Source organism: Apteryx rowi, unplaced genomic scaffold (assembly GCF_003343035.1).
Source record: "Apteryx rowi isolate R43461 unplaced genomic scaffold, aptRow1 scaffold_284, whole genome shotgun sequence".
Classification (NCBI taxonomy): Eukaryota; Metazoa; Chordata; class Aves; order Apterygiformes; family Apterygidae; genus Apteryx; species Apteryx rowi.
The window spans coordinates 267,651-286,905 of NW_020449241.1; the positions used below are offsets into that span (position 1 = coordinate 267,651).

Sequence of the window (19,255 nt, forward strand, 5' to 3'; positions counted from 1 at the left end):
AAACTCAGGATTTCACCCCCGGTATTGAAAAACTCTTTCTTCTGCTACTACCAACACCCCACCACCACCAGCTGTCCAGTTTGCAATAAATTCCATTAAAACTCTGCTATAAAGCAAAAGGAGTACTGAAAGCTATGTTTATGTTCAATCAATTCAAGTAACAAAGACCCAGAGATCCTCATCTTTTATTGCACAGGTACAATACTGGAGAACTTTTCTAAACAAATCTGGAAAGAGCAACATGTTTTTAGATGGATGACTCCAGAAGAAAAGGGGAAACAAAACAATGGCAGCTTGCTTTGTGATGGTTGAGATGATTGCAATACAACACGCAGACGTGAGAATGCTCTGGAATGGACATTAGTTCTGCCCARTAGTCTAGCAACATATAACTTATGGTATTTTAAAGACCAAGCTGGTGGAAATGGACAGCATGCAGCTATCACAAGCTAAGTCTTCTTAGTGTTTAGCAGATTTTTCAGAGAGCCTAGGTCGTCTTGAATCACTGGGAGATTCGCCACCTAAAAATCCCTCAGGCATTCTGGAAGGTGAGCCCTTCAACGGTATGCATTTGACAGGAGTTTTGCTTTAATGGCATTACAAACAAATACTGTCCCTATTTAACATTGCAAAATTTCACGTGAGTTTAAAATCTTTCTCTTTAAAAAGACCACTATTTGCAAATAGAAATGGTCTTATTTTTATCCAAAACTAACTAATGTCCTACTAAAAAATGGACCTAGTATTGCTTATTAAAGATCACAGAAGTATGCCTTTTCATAGCAGAAAGGACTCTGTCCTCCCTGTTTCTTAAGGGGTGCACCTAACCTCCTGCCACCTACATTTTCATTGCAGGTGCCCTTGTACCAGTTCCGGACTCCCACTGAATGTTAAACCCCTGAACATAGCAAGATTCCTGCCACTGACTGTAGTTGGCCCAGAAGCTCATTTACAGGCCCAGGGCCCATCCACTGTAGCAGGTCTGCATTTTAGTCATGCTGAGAGACACTGTTAATGCTCCATTGTCCCACTCCACAGACTCTGTATCATGAACACCTCTGTGGTGAACATCTCCGGCACCACAGCRAGAGACTTCACAGACCAGGAAAAAAAGCTCCTCTCCAGACGTTGCAGACCTTTGTCCAGGACTGTGCTTTTAAAGCAGGAAGAGCAGCATTTCCCATTTGGTGCATGAAACCATTCTCCTTCCCATGCATTAAGCATGGAGCTTGTGGACATGGAAAGAGATGAATGTTACTCTGAAGTGCTGCGTCTCCCATCTTAGTGCCTTTTAAAAGCTAGCCGAAGACTGTGCTGTTACTGTTCTGCTGCTTTTAAACAGGCCCTTTCATTTTGGTGCCTTGTGCAGGGCTTTTTGTTTTGCCTTTAGCTTCCTTTTGACTTTGATTCTTTTGTGAGACTTTATATCCCCCTTCTAAATGTCCCACCCACTCAGCACCAGTTAAAATGAAAAGATTAGATGTCAGCTGGTCTCCAAGTACGGAATAAAAGAGAACAACAAATTCTACCAAGGGTCTCACTCAGACTGTAAAAATAAAAGATGAGTTTGTATTGGCAAAGGCCTCTCTTGATCTGTTAATATCAAGGAAGACAAAATTATCTGTGTTCTTTGTGAAGCAGCAGTTGTTTTAGTGGGGAAGGAAGCCAAGACAGCTGTTAGATAGTTCAGTGCAAAATACTGACAGTGACACACCAACAACAACACTAGCAGTGAGGGACTCTGCCAAATGGCCAAAACACCAAATATTATTAATACTGCTTTCAAAGGACTTGACAAACTGCAATAATTTAAAATTTTCATACTGAGCGAAAGATACCTCCTCAGCTCATCTTGGCCTACTGTGTTTTAAAAGAAACTGCAGCGAAAGCAGCATAATCTCTCAGATACAAAAGATGCTGTTGAGAACAATTCGGCAGGTCTTGGTCAGGGCTCAAGATTAAGTGGAGAAGCAGCCATCCATGTTTGGTTTGGATGCAGCACTTTTCCCCACTGAGGAAGGAAAGGCTGTGAGATTTCAACAGCTTTCCAGGAGTCCTCAATTTAAGCTACTTGACCAAATGGCTTTGTTCACATGACCTGTAGCATATCCAACCCCATGACAAAGGATTATGAAATGTTTTCCACTTCCTTCAGGCAGGATGAAAGACGGCGTGCATTGTAGTCAGGAACAAACCAGAGGTTTCTGACAGGGACCTTGCTCTCACCATGTCCCCTTTTTCTGGTGACTTGACCTCTGTTGCACGTAATTTTCTCCATTTGTTCTAACTTCCCAGTAAAGGTTTATTTGTAGACCTTCAAGGCTTTCAGATAGAACTAATATCTAAATATAAATATAATTTAATTCTGCTTTCATTCATCCTTTTCATGCATAAGACCAAAACTAAACAGGGTTGCACTGATAAAGCTACATACAAGCTCAACAACAAAGATGTTAGTCAGGAGGCAAAATTTGGCCCATCATCTTATTAAACAGAGCACTATTTCCAAGCACCAGTGTAATGCAAACTCTTGAAGACTGCAGGAAACCTGCACTTTGGCCCTGCTTGGAAGGTTTCATGTCCAGTTTCTCCCCTTCCTGGCCCCTTGTGTCATCTGGAAGGGCTTTCTTTTATTAAACTACACCCTTCTACATGGCACTCTGCTTCTCCCTCCAGCTGCACCTTCAAAGCTTTACTAACTCCAATTACTGTCCAAATTGCATTTATGGAAAAATGTCATTTTCTCTGAGTGCAGAATTACATGTTGGCTGTTTACTTATAGATTTGGATCATAAAAGAATTTAGAGAAAAAAAATAAAGGCCCAGCTTGGCTGTAAGTAACATCCTTTGTCCGGTATCAATGGATGTAATAGAGAATGGAACGTGATCCACTTTTGTAATAAGGAACAAGACCTCACAGTTCTGATAGAAATCAAAGTCTCCCACCCCACCAGCATAAAGCTCCCATTGATACCAGGGGCATGCTCCAAAACAAAATTTGGCCCTAGGAYTCCTGAAATGCTTATACTTGTGGAGAAATTATAAGGAACACCCAGTCTCATGGCATCAGTGATTCCTGCAAACTTCTTCCCTCCCTCTTTTTATAAGAAGGGACATATCACATCCTAAATTCTGTAACAGATGTTCTTCACAAGGCAAGAATAATTTACAATCAGTGTTTTGTGGGCAGGGAACTATCACGCTTTTCAAGATCCTGGTTTTGCATGTGTAYGCAGCTTGCTTGCGGCATGCACAGTCAGTATCAGTGAAAATCCCTGAGATCCTCTAACCTGGAAATGGGAGGTTTCCCAAGACAGAAATGGATTTGACAAACCAAATAAGTAAACAGAAATAATTCTTAGAATCTGAAAGTCAATAGAAATACTTAAACATTCATGGCAAAATTCACTTTCAGTGTATGTTAATTTCAATTGTCAGTTTTATGGCATCATTCAGCAAGGTTTTTAATAAGGGGGCAGTTCTCCTTTACTCATCAGATTAAAGATAACCTTACCAAATGGGAACCTTAAAGAAGGTGCCCAGCGAATCATGGGAGATGAATATAAAGTTGTAGTTCTAACAACATTACCTGACAAAGCCTTTACCATTTATAACTTTTCTGCAATTTCTCTATTTTCAAAAGCTGGATATTATACTGTATTCACACGCAGGTCCAAGTATAAATACTAGTTTCTCTACTGACCCACATACTTGGCCTATATTCAGAGTCTTTTAAGATGCTTCCATTAGCTGCAGAACAGTGTCAGGTATTTCTCCAGTTTAATCTTATTTAGGAAGTCCTGTTTCCCAGACCAAAATAGAACTAAATCAACTGGAGGCTGATTTTTTTTTCCTCCTATCCTCTGTAGAAACATACTCTTCTCCTCACCCCCCTGGCATGGCCACATTTTCAGTTCTTATTTTCAGTTCTCACTGCGTGACTGCCTCCTCTTTGGCTACTCCTCAGTGCTTCTGCTCCCAAACGCACACAGCTTCACTGAACAAGTCCCTCTGCCCACACAGCTGCATTTCAGACTAGCAAATGACTGTTTCTTTGGGAGTAATGGCTCCTTTACCTTTTTTCCAAAAAGAACTTAACTGCTTTTGATATCTATTCTGGATGAAGGACAGCTGTCACCACCTCTGGATTCTGTGAAATATGAAGGAAAGAAGGCTGAAAGAGAAGAAAAGCCATAGCTAATGGGGGAAGAGAGAAAATAAGAATCAAACAGGAAGCTAGGAGAAGCTGAAGCACATGGTTCCACAATTGTTACTTGTGAATATTTCGTAAGTGCATTTACTATATACACTTGACTCATCTGGTCTGTGAAATCTCCAGAACTGGAGAAATCAGAGTAACTGAATTAATCTAAGTACAAAACCTTTTTTGCATGACCCAAATCTTCTGGCCTTTTTCTGGGGAAGTCTTTTATTGGAGCTTTCAGCTGGAGAGAGACTGCAAGAATTTGTGGCTGTGCAGTGTGCAGTTACAATAAATACATAATTCATCATGGAGAGGTTTGTTAAAACCGTTAGGAATAAAATAAATGTCCTTCTTTCCTATTGAAAAGAGATGTCAGCTTTTCTCTTAAGACTACTCAAAGGGCTTGCCAGGCAGAATAGAGGCTTATTACATTAGAAAGCATATAGAGCCCTTTTATGAACTCTGGCTGCAGCCATTCTGTTTGTGAGACTCTTTGTTTCAATTTGTTTTTCAGCAGCTGTATCTGATCTGTATCTTGCACACTTTCATCCTGTGACAAAACACAGCTGCAGAGTGATYAGAAGTTCCTTCATCTGTCCTCCATGTGCATGTTCTCGCAGATGGGACAGGTACCTGYGAGAAGCAGCAAAACCAACTTATGGGTGTTAAATCCACTAAGTAATTTTACCCTGAGTCATGAGGTCTGGCTATCTCTCTGCTCATCTTTCCTGGAAGTATGCATGATAGCATCGTATCAAGAAAGATACTGAAGTTCACCAATATAAAGTGAATATAATTACCGGCAAAATAGAGCGCGTAGGATTGCCACTCCTTGAAAACTGGGTTTTAGGACAGAAATACTCCATTTCAAATGCAGAATGGAAAAGAACAGATCACTGTGTGGTTCATCTAAGCCTTCCAATCTCAAAAATGCAATTCCTTTCCCAGGCTGTTTTCCCTGCCCAGTACTTACCTCCCAAGATCTTCCCAATCACCAACCAGAAGAGACCTGGCTGGTCCCAGATATTTTATATACTCTTGCTGCTAGCTTTTACCTGTGCTTAAAAGCTTTTCACGCATTGTTTTGGTGAAGTACCTGCTGCCTACATAAATGCCTCTGAGCTCTGCCAGTCCACCTTATTGAAAATCACCACCATTATAATATTTTGGTTTCACACATATGGTCTTCAGAGTCATGTGTCTACAACTATCTCAAGATATCCAATATCAATCACACAGGCATGGATATACCGGCAAGGGGGCTTGAAGGACAGAAACCCTTCCCCTCACTCTGCTCCACTGGCATTGCCCATGTGACAGTTCATGCTGGAAGCCAGTAGCTCCCACCTCCCCCCAGCCATACCACAGCTATAGGAAGCCTTGTGACCACCATTGCCTCTCACACGTGATGCTTGCTGAGCATAAAGTACTTTTGAATAACTATATTTTAACATGTTCCTCTTCTAGCTACAAGAAAACCTCCAATACAATAAAAAGACATTATTGCTGTGGCTAAGGAGAAACAAACCAATCATTAGTGTGTGCCAAATTGTGCTTTTGGCTGAGTCCTTTAATGAAAAAAAAAGCAAAGGAATAAAAACAAAAAATCTGCTTAAAAAACACGGATCCAGCACTGAATTTAGGCACTGAAATCTCCAGAATGGAATGGCAAGACAATGTCTGGGAGAAACAGCTTTTGCGCTATGTCCTGCATACTGGTGTCTCTGAAGGGTGATAGTTTATCCAATAGATTAATTTGGGGTCCAGATCCAAGGCAGAAAATAGGAATGTCCTCATTGAGACAACAGAAAATGGCAGTACATCCAGAGATTTATAATGGCTTTAAAAGGGTGCGCACGAGTACACAAACATGCACAAATTCAAACATGTTTCTTAATACTGAAACATGAACGTCAAGAAACATAACTTATCCAAAATAATTTCAAGCGTCTCCTTGCCTGATTTACAAAGATGTTTCCACAGCTGAAATATTGCAGAGTCTCACCATATAAAATGTGTGCRTAAATTCTCCATTTAGACAAAGCTGCCTCAGAAGAAAATAATATTTATGTAAATGCATCCTCACCCTAGCAGGTGAGATGGGTTTAGAAATCACATAGGGATCCCCACACTGCACTTGTGCTCACCATTTCAGGAGTGCCACCCTTCAGAAGCTGTTTGAGCAGGAAAGGAGATGAGGGTAAATCTAAGTCAGAAAGCAATGCCGTTTGAAAGCTGGATGGGGAGGGGACTGTGGAAGACACCAAGCAGGAACAGGCTGATACTACGCAGTGGGGTTACAATGAGTTCAACGCACCTGGGACACCAAAGAGAAGAAAATGAGGAGCTCAACATATTTTGTTGTTTATCAAATGCAAGATGAGAATCAACAAGAAGTATTTTGCATCTTTCCCAAGCACAGAGGTCCACAGTCTATTCTGCTGCAAAACACCTAGATTTTGCACGGATTTATAGAGTGGCCATTTCAGAACAAGTCTGTCTCAGTACTCCTGTAAGCAAAGCCAGGTAAAACAAATCTATAGGTTATCTAAACCAAAGTTAACTTCAGCAATGGACACATTGGTTTTTCATCTCTTTGTGTGATAACGGCAGTGTCTTCCTCTGTGTTCCTCCTAAAGTATCATTGCCTATCTCCAGGCAACGTGGAAAACAGATACAGGAACCCTTTCCCTCACCTTTTGTCCTAAACACATCATTACCCTTTCAAACATTTCCATCATTTCTTTCCAACTTGACTTTTTAGGCTCTCCAGCCCATATATCATCCTTCGTGGCACTTTATCTAATGGATACGATCTCAATTTATTTTGTGCACATAACAACAATCTCTCCTACTATTTTGCCTCCTCTTCCCTATTATGCCATGGACCAGGGAGACACTCTTCCCTGTGGCCAGAGAGAAACACCAGCCTTGCTACCTTGAAGTGAGGGGATGTGACCTGAATAAGCAAAAAGCTGTCCGTAATGAAGGAGGGTTAAGACAATCGCGTATCTTCACGGCAATTACTTTGTGTCAATGTAACGAGAAAATATTGCAGGTAATCTCTGCAGGACTGTCACTGACTGTTAATTCTCAGAAAAGAATCGAGACATGAATATCCTCGGATTGCTAGACTTGTCATCTTCCCAAAGTACTCCCTTCTCTTGAAGTTTCCAGTTTCTTGAAGCACCTACTCCTGTTTATAAACGAACTGCTCACCACAAATGGCTTACCCCATACCAATCCTGCAAAAAGATCATTAGATACAGCCACTTCCAAATACTCCCGTGGAGTCCTTCCTGCCACAGGTATTGGTCAAGGGCTGCTGATTTACAAACAGGGAGCTAAGATACACTAATGACTGTGACTCTTACCACTAATTACCACTTATTCAGACACTAATGGACTTCACTGGCCAGCACAAGTCTAATGTAAAAGCCTTTGCAATTTGAAAAGTACCATTTAATTTATTAAACATTGTGGATCTTAGGCACTGATAATAGTAAACATGCCCTCATTTCTCTCCACAATTAAAAAAGGAGTGTCCACAGCAACACCAGCTGCATCTGCCTGGCTGGGTGCGTTTGACCTGGGTTGCACTTACGCATTTTACTGGTATATTTACTTTTAAATTCAAATAAGAATACCAAAAATAGTTGACAAATGAATATCTTATGGTGGATGTAGTTCTCCCAGTCACATTATCGTTAGAATTATTCCCCTCTTCATACGGGAATACCAATCACAATAGTGGTATGAGGCAATAYCATAATAAGTGTGCGAGTTATGCTGGGCTAGTATGATATTTGTGCATAGACCATTTTTTAAAGACAGATGCCAGTTTGTTTCCCTGGAGGGGTTACTGAAAGGTAAATCTCCATGACTCTCTGCTGCTGCTCAGCGAGGACAGAGACGGTCCTTTCGAGACTCTGCTACTGATGCAGAAACCCAGCCCGCCCACACCTCTAGCACCTGCATCCCTCCTGGGTGCACGTTACCAGTGATAGCAGGAGGCCTTAGGCCTTGCAGAAATAGTAGAAGCCTCAAGAGAAACCACGGGTTCAGCAAATGAGAACGAAGTCAGTAACATAACCTYGTTCCCTTCCTGTTTTGCACCAGAGACTAATAAAACCATGTCTTCTCTTGGAGATACCAGTCCAAATCCAGGCAGATTGGTAGTGACTTAAAAGCTTTACTMGAGGTAGCCAGAAAATGGAATTTTTATCCCATGCGAAGTTCTGACACTGACATTTGCTTTTTTGCTAAATCAGAAAGAAAAGCATCAAATATTTCACAGAATGGAAATTCTGAGTTATTTTTAGTTTGAAGGCATCAAAATTGCTTCATTAAGAATTTCTATCTGTTAATGTCATAACATTCATATCTATAATTAATCTACAATATTAGAGTAATTTTTAGAAGCTAAACTTTAAAACAAGGAGTCAAAATGAAAGTCTCTACTTCAATCTCAAGTAATATCAATGTTTCCATCGAAAACTTCATCAAGGCGAACTTCCCCCAAAAATTCTAATTCTGCCAAAACAGCATTTCCCAAAAGAAAATTACTCTGCTAAAAAATTGGCTGCCTAGCAGTCTCGACCTCTCTAAAAACAAAGCCAACCAAATCCCACCCACCCCCCGTCGCCGTCGCAACTGCTACCTCTCGCAATTTGATTACAAATCTCAGGACACTCTGTGGTTTTGCTTAAAGCTGTAGGTCCTGGAGTCAGGCTGATCACCCCCTGGCTTGCCTACACGAGAAAGGATTTTCTTGGAAAGAATTTGCTCAGACAGAAATATCAGCAGATCTGTTTTGGCAAACGGCTACGACGGACCCGCGGCTTGTTCCAGCAAGAGTTCCCCAAGCAGAGCAAGCCTTTGACCAAACGGGCTGCTTTGCTGGTAGAAGTCCATTTCCATCACAGCTTCTGTCAGCAGAGCTGTGTTGCTGAGAGGTACGACTTTTTCACACTCTTAATAGACACAGCTGTGTCAGTAGAGCTTTGTAGTGGACATCATAGCTTTCATTTATGTAAGCAAGTGACTCTCTTGCTTTTTGGACCGACTTTTAAACCTATCTAATAATATACTGCGACCTGAGCTCTGACTTTTTTTTCTTGGGGGGGGGGAGGTTGATAAAATGCACTATTTTAATTAAGAGACCGAAAGAAATCAATGAAAAAGGAGAGCTCTTGCCACAGACTGATTGAAATATGCTCTGGGAACCGATTAATTGTATATTTAAGGCTAACTTTTTACKTACTGAGCATTTCTTTCCATTTCTACCCATGGATATTCCCCCAKGTGTGAGGAACCGGACTGTATCTAGTCATTTACACCCGTGCAAAATGTTCAAAATTATTTGGGCTTGGTAGCCTTTRCATTCACTTTATCCACTTTGTGTGGGAGTAAGTGACTTCAGAAAGAGGGAAACCAAGGAAAAAAAGATGACCTGTCTTGTGCACCAGGTTAGACGGTGGCAGAATAGGAATGGCAAGAACAGAGCACCCGTATTTCTCAAGAGCTCTACTTTTGCAGGGAGGAGGTCTAGGGGAGTATAGAAGTCAGGTAACCGTTTTGTCGAAAAGGAAGTTGTTTCCGGGTCACCAGAAATGCCAAAATTACTCCAAGCTTTCTGCAGTCGTCTTTTCCACTGCAAAGAGCAAAACCTGCCCCGTCAGATGCCAACCAAGCTGTTACTTGTTTTGTTTTGCGTGTTGCTAAGTAACAGGGCTGTTTTTGCTTACTTGCCTCCCTTGGGCTATTTCACAACACTTTGTAATATACACTGCTCTTTTTTGTTGCACATCTGGTTTCRATTTTAAGTTTCAGAACCCCCTCTGAAAACTGAGATATTAGTTTTTCATATCTATCATCTAGACAAAGTGCATCRGTCTGTCAAACTGAGTGCACCGGTGAGACACATTTAACCCTCTCAAGTAACTCTCAAGTTACTCTCCAAAAAACGTTTCATTTGTTGTTGAGTTCAGGAGGTAGAAGTAGTTCAAGTGTTTTGTCTAATTTGCTGTGTGAAATTAGCTGCAACCAACATTAAAGTCTGAGATAAAGATTACCGATTTCTTGAAGACATTAAATTTGGTAGGAAACCATCATGCCTCGCAAATGCTAGCAAAGAAGGAGCAGTGCAGTGATCATCAACCCAAAGATGTTAGACAACTTCTCCCAAAACTTCTAGTCTTTCATTTTCTTTGGAAGCAATCGCCCACAGAAAAGGAGCTAACTAGGACGAAGGAAGCTTTTGCTGCATCTTTGAAAAATGGTGCTGTTGAACGTCAGAACAACACCTCTGGCTTCAGGTAGTTTAGATCCAGGCCTCAACTTGCACAGCATCACCATGGTCAATACAACGCTTGAAGCGTTTTCATGAAGCGTTTCATGTGATCCACACACGAACAAACCGACAGGGATAACAAGTATTCCTGCTCTGCTGATATCTCTAAACCAAAAGGTAAGAACTACTGCAGCCCTTGTGTGAGCCCTCTCCCAAAGACATCCTCCACACTGCAAGCAAAGCTCTGATACAGAGGAGGTGGATGGAGCTGTTTCTTTAGTCTTCACCCATCTGATCTCAGCATCATTAAAGCTGCAATTAAAATTTATACTACTAGGCTAAGGTTACTCAGAAAACTTATGCCAAGGACTACATACACTGGACTCCATGCAGAGAAAAGAATCTCTGTCTGCTTTACCCTGATTGCTCTCCTCAAGAGGTATTGCCTCCATGCCCTCCTTAAGCCCCCTGAGTGACTAACTGAGCCTATAAAGCCACATCTCTACAACTAAAGATCATATTGCTTTTTCATTTTTGGAAGGGATAGAGTCTGTTGTAATCAAATAGTTCTATTCAAATCAAGGTAAGCTGGACCTCAGCTTTTAACATTAGAAAAGCATACAAGCTTTGTACAAGGTTGTTTCTTCACTCTATCCATATCTAAATACATGGCCAGCATTCAAAAACATAATAAAATACATTTAAAATTCTGCTCCCTCTCAATCCCTTCAAACATACTAGTTCCAGTTCCACCTCCCAGTTAGTTGTTAGCTTCCTCTCAAGCTTTCTCAATAGCTGCCTCACAATCCGCTTCCCCCACTTTTCATGAACAAATACTTTAGGGAATCCTCCTTTCTAAATAGGATTCAGGGTCCAACAGGTTTTGCAGCTCCTATGCCAGGCCTGGGCAATCCACTCTTCCAGTCCTGCAAGTTCTAGCATGTGATTCTCCTGGGCAGCACCAGTACCCACAAAGTTTTGTCATGCAGGAGATTTGGAAGAAGTTAGTCTTTCTGATGATCACTGAAACTATCATTTAGAAAAAAATAGCAGATAGAAAAGCCAGATCTACCATCTGCCCTTTCAGTCGGACCAGCTGCAGGCTGCTACAGGCTGTCTGTATTGGAGCTGAGGTAACCAATGGAGGACTTGCAAGTGGGAAGAGTAATGTTTCCCACGGGGCATCCATTTTCTTCAGCAACACCTGACTGAACCCTTTTAACGTAAATCCTCAAGCTTTATCCTGCAAACCTTAAGTGAATATACAATTCAAAGTCTGATTTTCACCTTTCTCCTGAGACTTATCCCCAGAAGTGTTAAACATCCAAGATGAAAAGGTAATTGGAGCCAAGCATGCTCATATCTTCAAAAAACAAAAAAGATCCGAAAAAAACATTCCRAAACTCCCAAGTATCTGTCTCATGGCCTTTCCTAAACAGAAAAATACAGGAGAAAGGTAGCAGAGACACTCTACAGTGGGAGGAACTGTAGGTTTTTAAGACCGCACAGTTTCTAGATCTCACAGATTTCAGAGACCTGCCAAACCAGCAGCCCCCACAAGCATTGTACCAGTGGCTGCCCCTCAACACAGGGCCCCAGCACTGCAGGGCTTCCTTCCTGATAGGGCATTGAAAGCCGCCTTGAAAGCAGCTCCACAGACAGACTAAGGGAAACTTCTGAAGGACAACTAGGTGGTGTACATGGGATCTTCCTTACGCCACCTTCTCCCACCTGCTGCCAAACATAGTGGAAATCTGCAGAATGTGGAGCTCCTTAAGAACAGCATCCAAAGAGCCAAGGGCCTGGCAGCAAGTGTTCGTTCCTCTGGTACAGGATTCAGGAGTTGGACTAAGACTGACTGTTATAAGGTTTCTGTGATCCACATGATCACAGGCATCGTGGTCCTGCGGTGCAGTCAAGACTGAGAGCATACAGGAAAAAAAGCCTGAGGAAAAATCTCACATTAAACATACTGTTGGTGTCATCATTCCCCTTTCATAGTTTTTCAGATGCTCTGGGGAAGAACAAAACAAAGGTATTAATAGCGGTAAGCCACATCTTTCCATGTCCTTGCTTCAAATCTAAAACAACTCAGTGCCTACAGCCCTCATATCCAGTTCTCTCCCCCACCCCTTTTTCCTTTGGTGTGGTCAGGCGCTTCCCTCCATGCTCCTCTGTGCCGTCTCTCACCAGTTCAGCCCTGGGATGTCTCAGCCAGCTCCCTCCACCCAGCGAGTCCTGCCCAAAACGCGATCCTCCTGCTGGCGTGAGCTCATTGTGACCTTTCTGCAAAGCACAGCCCTGCTCTCCTCCTCGTGTTCGAAGAGGCTTGTGGAGCAGTGGCTTCTTTTCAGCTTGTTCACTTCATGTTTAACCAATTAATCTCTCTTCCTGCAAGGGAAACAGTACTTGGCACTGTACAGGATTCTGGCTGGATGTACTGGCTTGATGTGATTGATGGATTGTAGGTGAGGAGAGGGTTAAGAATATCATGGAGCTGTGAGGGCATTTGAGAGCTTTGTCTGGAAGCAGTTTAAGTAACCTAAGGAGAATCTGATACAGACCAAAGAGACACAAGGACAGATGCATTTAATAGAAGCCTCACTCCAGTCGAGATCTACAGCTGAGACTCATGCAGCAAAATGTGCTGCTTGGAACATACTGTGCTCCAGCCACTACGGCTACAGGCGGAATGGGAGCCAGCGTTATGTGCTGGCGCTGTTAAGTACTGAATGTTCATTTAACGCACACGTTTGGGGAATGTATATTTATGCATACATTTTGGGATGCGGTACATCTCATAGCAAACTTGGACAGCAGTTTGCTCTTCAATCTAAGAATTCATCCATGAAGAAATCCCAGGATTGTGTAGCTAAAAGCACAGCCTGACATGCTATTCCAGCAGCAACTGAGCCAGGTTAAGAGGTTACCACCTCCAGCCTGCCCACAGCTGTTTATCCACTGCCCCCCATTAGGGGTTACCACCCTTTTCAGTGAGCCAAATAACTGCATGTGCAGCCACTCCCAAATCTGGCTCTGTCAGAATGATCCAGCTTAGCTTAAACACTTTTTAGTAAGTTTATTGTTTGGGCTTTTTTGAACTAGATCATCTTGAGAGTGATAGTTTCTTGACTTCGTTCAGCTGCAGCTGGAATAGCATCCCTGACAATGCTCCACTAAAATTATGGCTAAATTGCATCTCTCACTCTCTACGGTCAAAACCTGCAAGACTCATCTAAAGATAACGTGTGTAATATTCACTCCATAAACATTCTTTTGTTCCTTATCTCGCTGTTCTCTATGTACTAGTGGAGATTCAATATCTCATGATGAACTGATGAGCTGTGTTTGCAGCAGTCTGTGCTCTTACCTGAGGACACCTAAGATAATCACCACCCTGAGGAAACCATTGCAAAAATCCCCTCCAATGCCATCTGCTTTCAGAGGATTTATACCTTCTCTTAGGTGCAGAATTGCAAGATTCCAGTAAGTCATGGGGGAACTTTAATAGAGAGTGTCAGTGCATTTACACTATTATTATTATTGCTTTACTTCATTTTTAGGTCTTGGCATATGGGACTTAGAAGATTTGTCAAGTTTGGGCCTCATAGAGCTGTGCCAGGAGGCAAAAAAGGTAGTTTGGGGAAACAAAAATATTTGCTTCACTGACCTCTATGTTTGGCTCCTTGGTAGGTTTGATCTGTATTCAGTGCTGTTCATGCACTCTCAGGGAACACGCATAATTCAGGCCAATTGTATGAGATTGGAGTACAAAGAGAAGCCCTGCTTAGGCTCTGACATTTAGCAAGCCAAGAGGTTTGAAAATACAGCCAAGTCAATTGCCTASCTTGGCTGTACGAACCAAAACACAAGCCTCGCCACTGGAATTGATTATATRCACATGAAAAGAAAATACATAAAATGATACATAAGGTTCTTGTAACCTCCAAGAACTGATGCCAGAATATTCTCAATGGCTTGGTCCTTCCTTGGCTCACCACCACAACCGAGCACAGAACTCAGCCGAGGCCATGCTTAAGTTTTCATCTGATTAACTCTTCAGCTCAGGTCAAAGCACCCCTTTTTGCATGCTCTAAGATCTAAGTTTTCCCTCAAGTCCCCAGGGAAAGTATGCTCTAGTAGCTGACTAGATGAATACAGGATTTATAACCCTTAAAACTAGTGCAAAAGGTACTATAGCTGCCCAGGAGAGGGAAGTAAATTGAATTAAATGAGATTAGGAATCTACACAGCAGCATAGCCAGGAGAGTGTCTATGCTAAACAGACAAGCCCCCAAAATACTTCATGAGCCAACCTCAGATAAAAGGCATTTTTCCTATGATACAGATCACATTTATCTCTTAACATGAGTTGGGGTCTTTGACTATGCATTTGTTAGCTTAATTACACTTAATAATTCAGTTAGAAAGTTTAACCCATGCTGACTACCACACTGATTTAAAAAACTAAAACCTGCAAGCACTGAAATGTAACATTTCTTGGGAGAATATGGTCTATTAATAAAATTCTTTCCAATGCAAATATTTGTTCCTTTATGTAGTATCTCACTATTCTCCAGAAAGATAAATTTTCCTCAGTTTGAAATATTTGATACGATTAACATAAAACACTTTGAGGAAGGGCTTGAAAGCAGACATTATTATTTTACCAAATTCTATTATAATAACAGGGACACTCAGCATTTCCCTGGAAATGACCAGAGATAACACGTTAAGCGTTTTCCAGTAACCCTTGTGCCAAGTGTTATTAGAAGCTAACTGAGATGATCACTCTAGAGTTCCTCTGAAAAATGATTCAAGCCTTTATCCATAGACCTCAATTCAAGCCTTTATCCATAGACATAGATGAGTTGCATCATCTAAGTTTGCTTGTGCACAAGCACCTTTCCATTCTGAAACATCAAGTCCCAGTGTTTGAAACAAGTAAAATTTTCCTGGAGGACAGAGAGAAGCAAAGGGTGACCTTGGGAGAACTAGTAATTAGCATGCTACCTTTTGGATAAGGCTTCTAACGCCCAGAGTTTCTTGGTAATAGTCCTAGTCTTAGTCTATCTCTAACAGGAATGATAATGCATGTTAATATTGGCCATTAAGAGCTTGCAAAACTCTACTCACAGTTTGCTGTCCATAGTGTTGGAGTCCAACATTCAGGCATCATCATCTTCTTAGAAACATGCTGCTCTTGTACCAGCTAATCCAGGTAAAATGATCTCATCTACAGGGCTAGACAGGGTGAAGACTTTCATTATAGCCTCTCAGCTGATAATTTGTGTGACTTCAGTCCAAGCTTACTGACTCTTCTTAGGTTTTTCTGCTGTCCTCATCACATCCTCCTTCAGCAGCGAATCAGTGATACACCAACCTGCCACCCAACTGCTCTATGTTGTTGGTGTTGACTTCTCACTCAAAGCTAATTACAAACACTTCTCCTATTTTATTATCTGACAAGGAAAAGTTTTCATTCATCCTCCAATTAAAACTTAATCTGCATTTTAATTAGAACACTGTGACACACATGATGGGGAAGGTGTCACTCACATTGGCCACATCTCCTAGCCCAGAGCCAGTGGTAGAAAGCTATGTATGTTCCTCCAGGAAGTCTCTGCCAGCTCAGGGATACTCCTCTCTGCCCACCAAAAACTATTGACAGGAGTATCAAACTCAAGCCACAGGGCTTCCATCCACCTAGGTACTTCATAGTTGCTTGCTTTAAGCATTTCCTTTCAAAATCTCTCAGCTGAACACGTGAGCAACTGGACAAAACAAGCAGCTTTGATTAAATAAAGAGAATAGTGAGAAAATCAGTCATTGCAGACACAAGCTCCATCCAACAGTGTCCAGGCTTCTGTCTCTCTTCCTTCAAATGCCTCCTTGCAATTAATTTCTTTGTCACTTAAAAGCAAAGCAGACACCACAAGAACCTCCTCTTCACAGCTCTTAAACCATACCCAGGTTGAGCTCTCTTGCAGAGTGCAGCTATACGATGTTCTCGTTACCATTCTTCCTCTCCCAGGTTACTCTTAAGACCATTAATGTGTTATAACTAGTTCAGGTCTCTCAGCACACTCTTCTCAGCCTACAAAGTGGGCATGACCAGACCGAAGTAGGAATGAAAGGCAAAGCTCATCCTGCCCCACCTCAGTGGCCACAAGACGGGAGAAGGCACCAGAAGTGTCTTAAGCGACTGATGCCAGCTGTGGGGTACGGTGACTTGCGGGCCTGGGCTGCAGGGAGGGCTGCCCAGGCATTGCCTCAGGCAAGCCAGGCAGCRCAGTTCCACATGCCGTGTGCTGTGACGCGACAGCAAAAGACTCGGTGGCTCATAACACTAGTTTTAAAAGAACTACCTACAGAAGTGCCATGGTAGGGGATACAGATGGGCTTCCTGGTACTCCATCCAAACACTCTTCTCCTGCAATGTGCGTTATTCCTTCCGTGTTTCAGACAGATTACTGCATTCCTGGGGAAGTATTGAGACTGATCACCAGCTAGATGCAAACCGGTGTGCCACCACTGAAATTAAAACACCCATGCTAATTGACACTATGTTCTGCTCCACAGGTCTACTCACATGAGCAAAGACATACATTTTAATATGTTTATTGGATTTTGTCTTTGGATTGTGGCTTCTTTCAGAATAGGAAACTCACTTCAGCCAGATTCACTGGCTTCTCTGACACTCTTTACACACATTTATCGCTGAAACACTAAAATAATTTACTACTACTTCTGTTACTCCTAAGAGTAATGATATGATAGCAGTCAGTTCCTCTTCAGATTTTAAAAACTCCTGTATTCTGTTAACAGCATACAGTAGAAGTTCAACAGTGCATTCTTACTCTTCTATTTAATATGAGGTTTAGTCCTTTCCAATTTAAAGATATTTCACTTGAAAGTGTTTTTGCCTTATAATAAACAGATAATAAACAGATTCTTGGTTTCTTGTAATAAAAACAGCAAAGGCTATAACTGCAGACTTTTAAAGGGGCACATGGGACTATTCTTTACTTTTACTCTTTGGCTGTGGAATCTATACTCATTAAAAGTGAAATGTTGAGATCTGATTACTGTTAGGACTTTTAAAGTTTGCATTTCTACCCCTCTGAACAGAAGGCAAAATGGGATGATGTGCTTTCACTTTCCATTTTTAGACCTTTTTACTTCCTGTTGCAATGTGGCACCAAAAAGCAAAATCTGGATTTCCTAGAGTGCAAAGGAACAAGTGACTAACTATGCATATTTCCTTTTAGAAAAATTCTTTGCAACAGGGTTACTTTAGAGATGTAAAATATTTCCAATTGTTTATAAACTACAAATTTTGGCTCTTAAGTGGGAGAAAGGATAGTAAAATGGACCAACACTTTACTTGTACGATCCTGGATCCATGGACAAATCAACACCACAGGTACAATTTTTCTGTACGTGTCCCCCATGGTTTTCATTTGGGACATATGATTTGACTGTGTGATTCAGAGAATGCTGTATTTTAAAGGATATTTGGGAACTCCACTGTCTCCCACAGCTGGGAAAAAAACTCAAATTCCTGTTTCATGAGAAACTGGTATTTCAAAATTTGTTTTTATTCCTAAACAGAACCATAATAATCCAACCAGCCTTCTTAACACAGACACTCTTAACCCAAAATGTTTTTCAGAACAAACTATAAATTTCAAGGTTAACTGGTAACATAAATTGCTGTCAAAGCAATTATTTTTCCAGCAGTTTTTGAGTTTGTCTGATCAGGGTTGCAATGAATTTTGGTATTTCCCACATAAAGAAATTAAAAATAAAAAGGTATTATGTGCCAATTGAATTATTTCTGTTGGATCAAATGAACACATCTAATCCCCATTTCAGAACTTAATTCTGAACATTTATTGAAGGAACTAAGAAATACGCAAATACGAACAATCATTTGAAATGAAAAAATGCAGTGTGCCTTCTGAAAATACTGGCAGGAAATTATTGACATTATCAAAGGATCTCTTTGCCTAAAAAAAAAACCTAAATGAAATTAAATTGTTGCTGAAAAGTTCCCAAGGAAATTTTTAGTTCAAATAAAACCATATTTTCAGAGAARAACATTTCAGATCTCTACGTCTCACACACCTAGTGCAGCTTTATCCCAAGAGTCCCTACTCGATTCATTAACGCAGGGGAGCTGTGCGCAGTGCCATACCTTTCACTCCGAATCGGCTTATTTTTAGTGCCCTGTGTCAGAACTCGGTGGCAATTGGGGGATTTTGTTTTGGTTTTTTTGGTTTTGTCTCAGCGTGAGTCATCTGTGCTACACATAGATGTTCTGCTGTTTGTAAACAGTGGGTTGTGATCTTTTCCTAAAAACTAGCACAGGTTTTACCAGAAGGATGCCCAGCTACTCTCTCTATTCTAGGCTTGCTTTCTCTGTGTTCGTGTGTATTTAGCTACCTACTGAATTCTACATGTTCTTGTAAATGCAAGAGCAGAATAAATTCAGGAACCACAGCACTTTCAGCTGCCCCACCTCATTCTCGCACGAGAGAGATTTCTAAACTATTCACTACAGTCAGCGAGTACAGATATGCGTGAGCAGCAAACCACGACTGCCTCCTAAGCATTTCTTGTCTGCACAGTTATTTGCAGCATTTTACTCGGGACAGGTCTCATGGGGTAGATTCCGGGTATTTATTTTTGCAACACGGGTGTATTGAAACCAGTGAAGTAAAATGCAAAATAGCGTATTATCAACGGAAACAGAA

At 41.4% G+C, this 19,255-nt stretch overlaps 1 protein-coding gene across 30 annotated transcripts in view; it reads right to left on the bottom strand.

Moving 5' to 3' along the window:
• FGGY (FGGY carbohydrate kinase domain containing) overlaps positions 1-19,255 on the bottom strand; it is a 343,412-nt gene that overhangs the window by 201,257 nt on the left and 122,900 nt on the right. Inside the window, exon 7 of one of the 30 annotated variants that reach the window (XR_003254055.1) lies at positions 15,633-15,740. The exons of 28 other annotated variants lie outside the window; for them this stretch is intronic. The gene's annotated coding sequence lies outside the window, so the exon portion shown is untranslated. Of the gene's footprint in view, positions 1-15,632; positions 15,741-16,868; positions 16,978-19,255 lie in introns of all 30 variants that reach the window. One more of the 30 variants, XR_003254056.1, reaches the window with a different exon arrangement.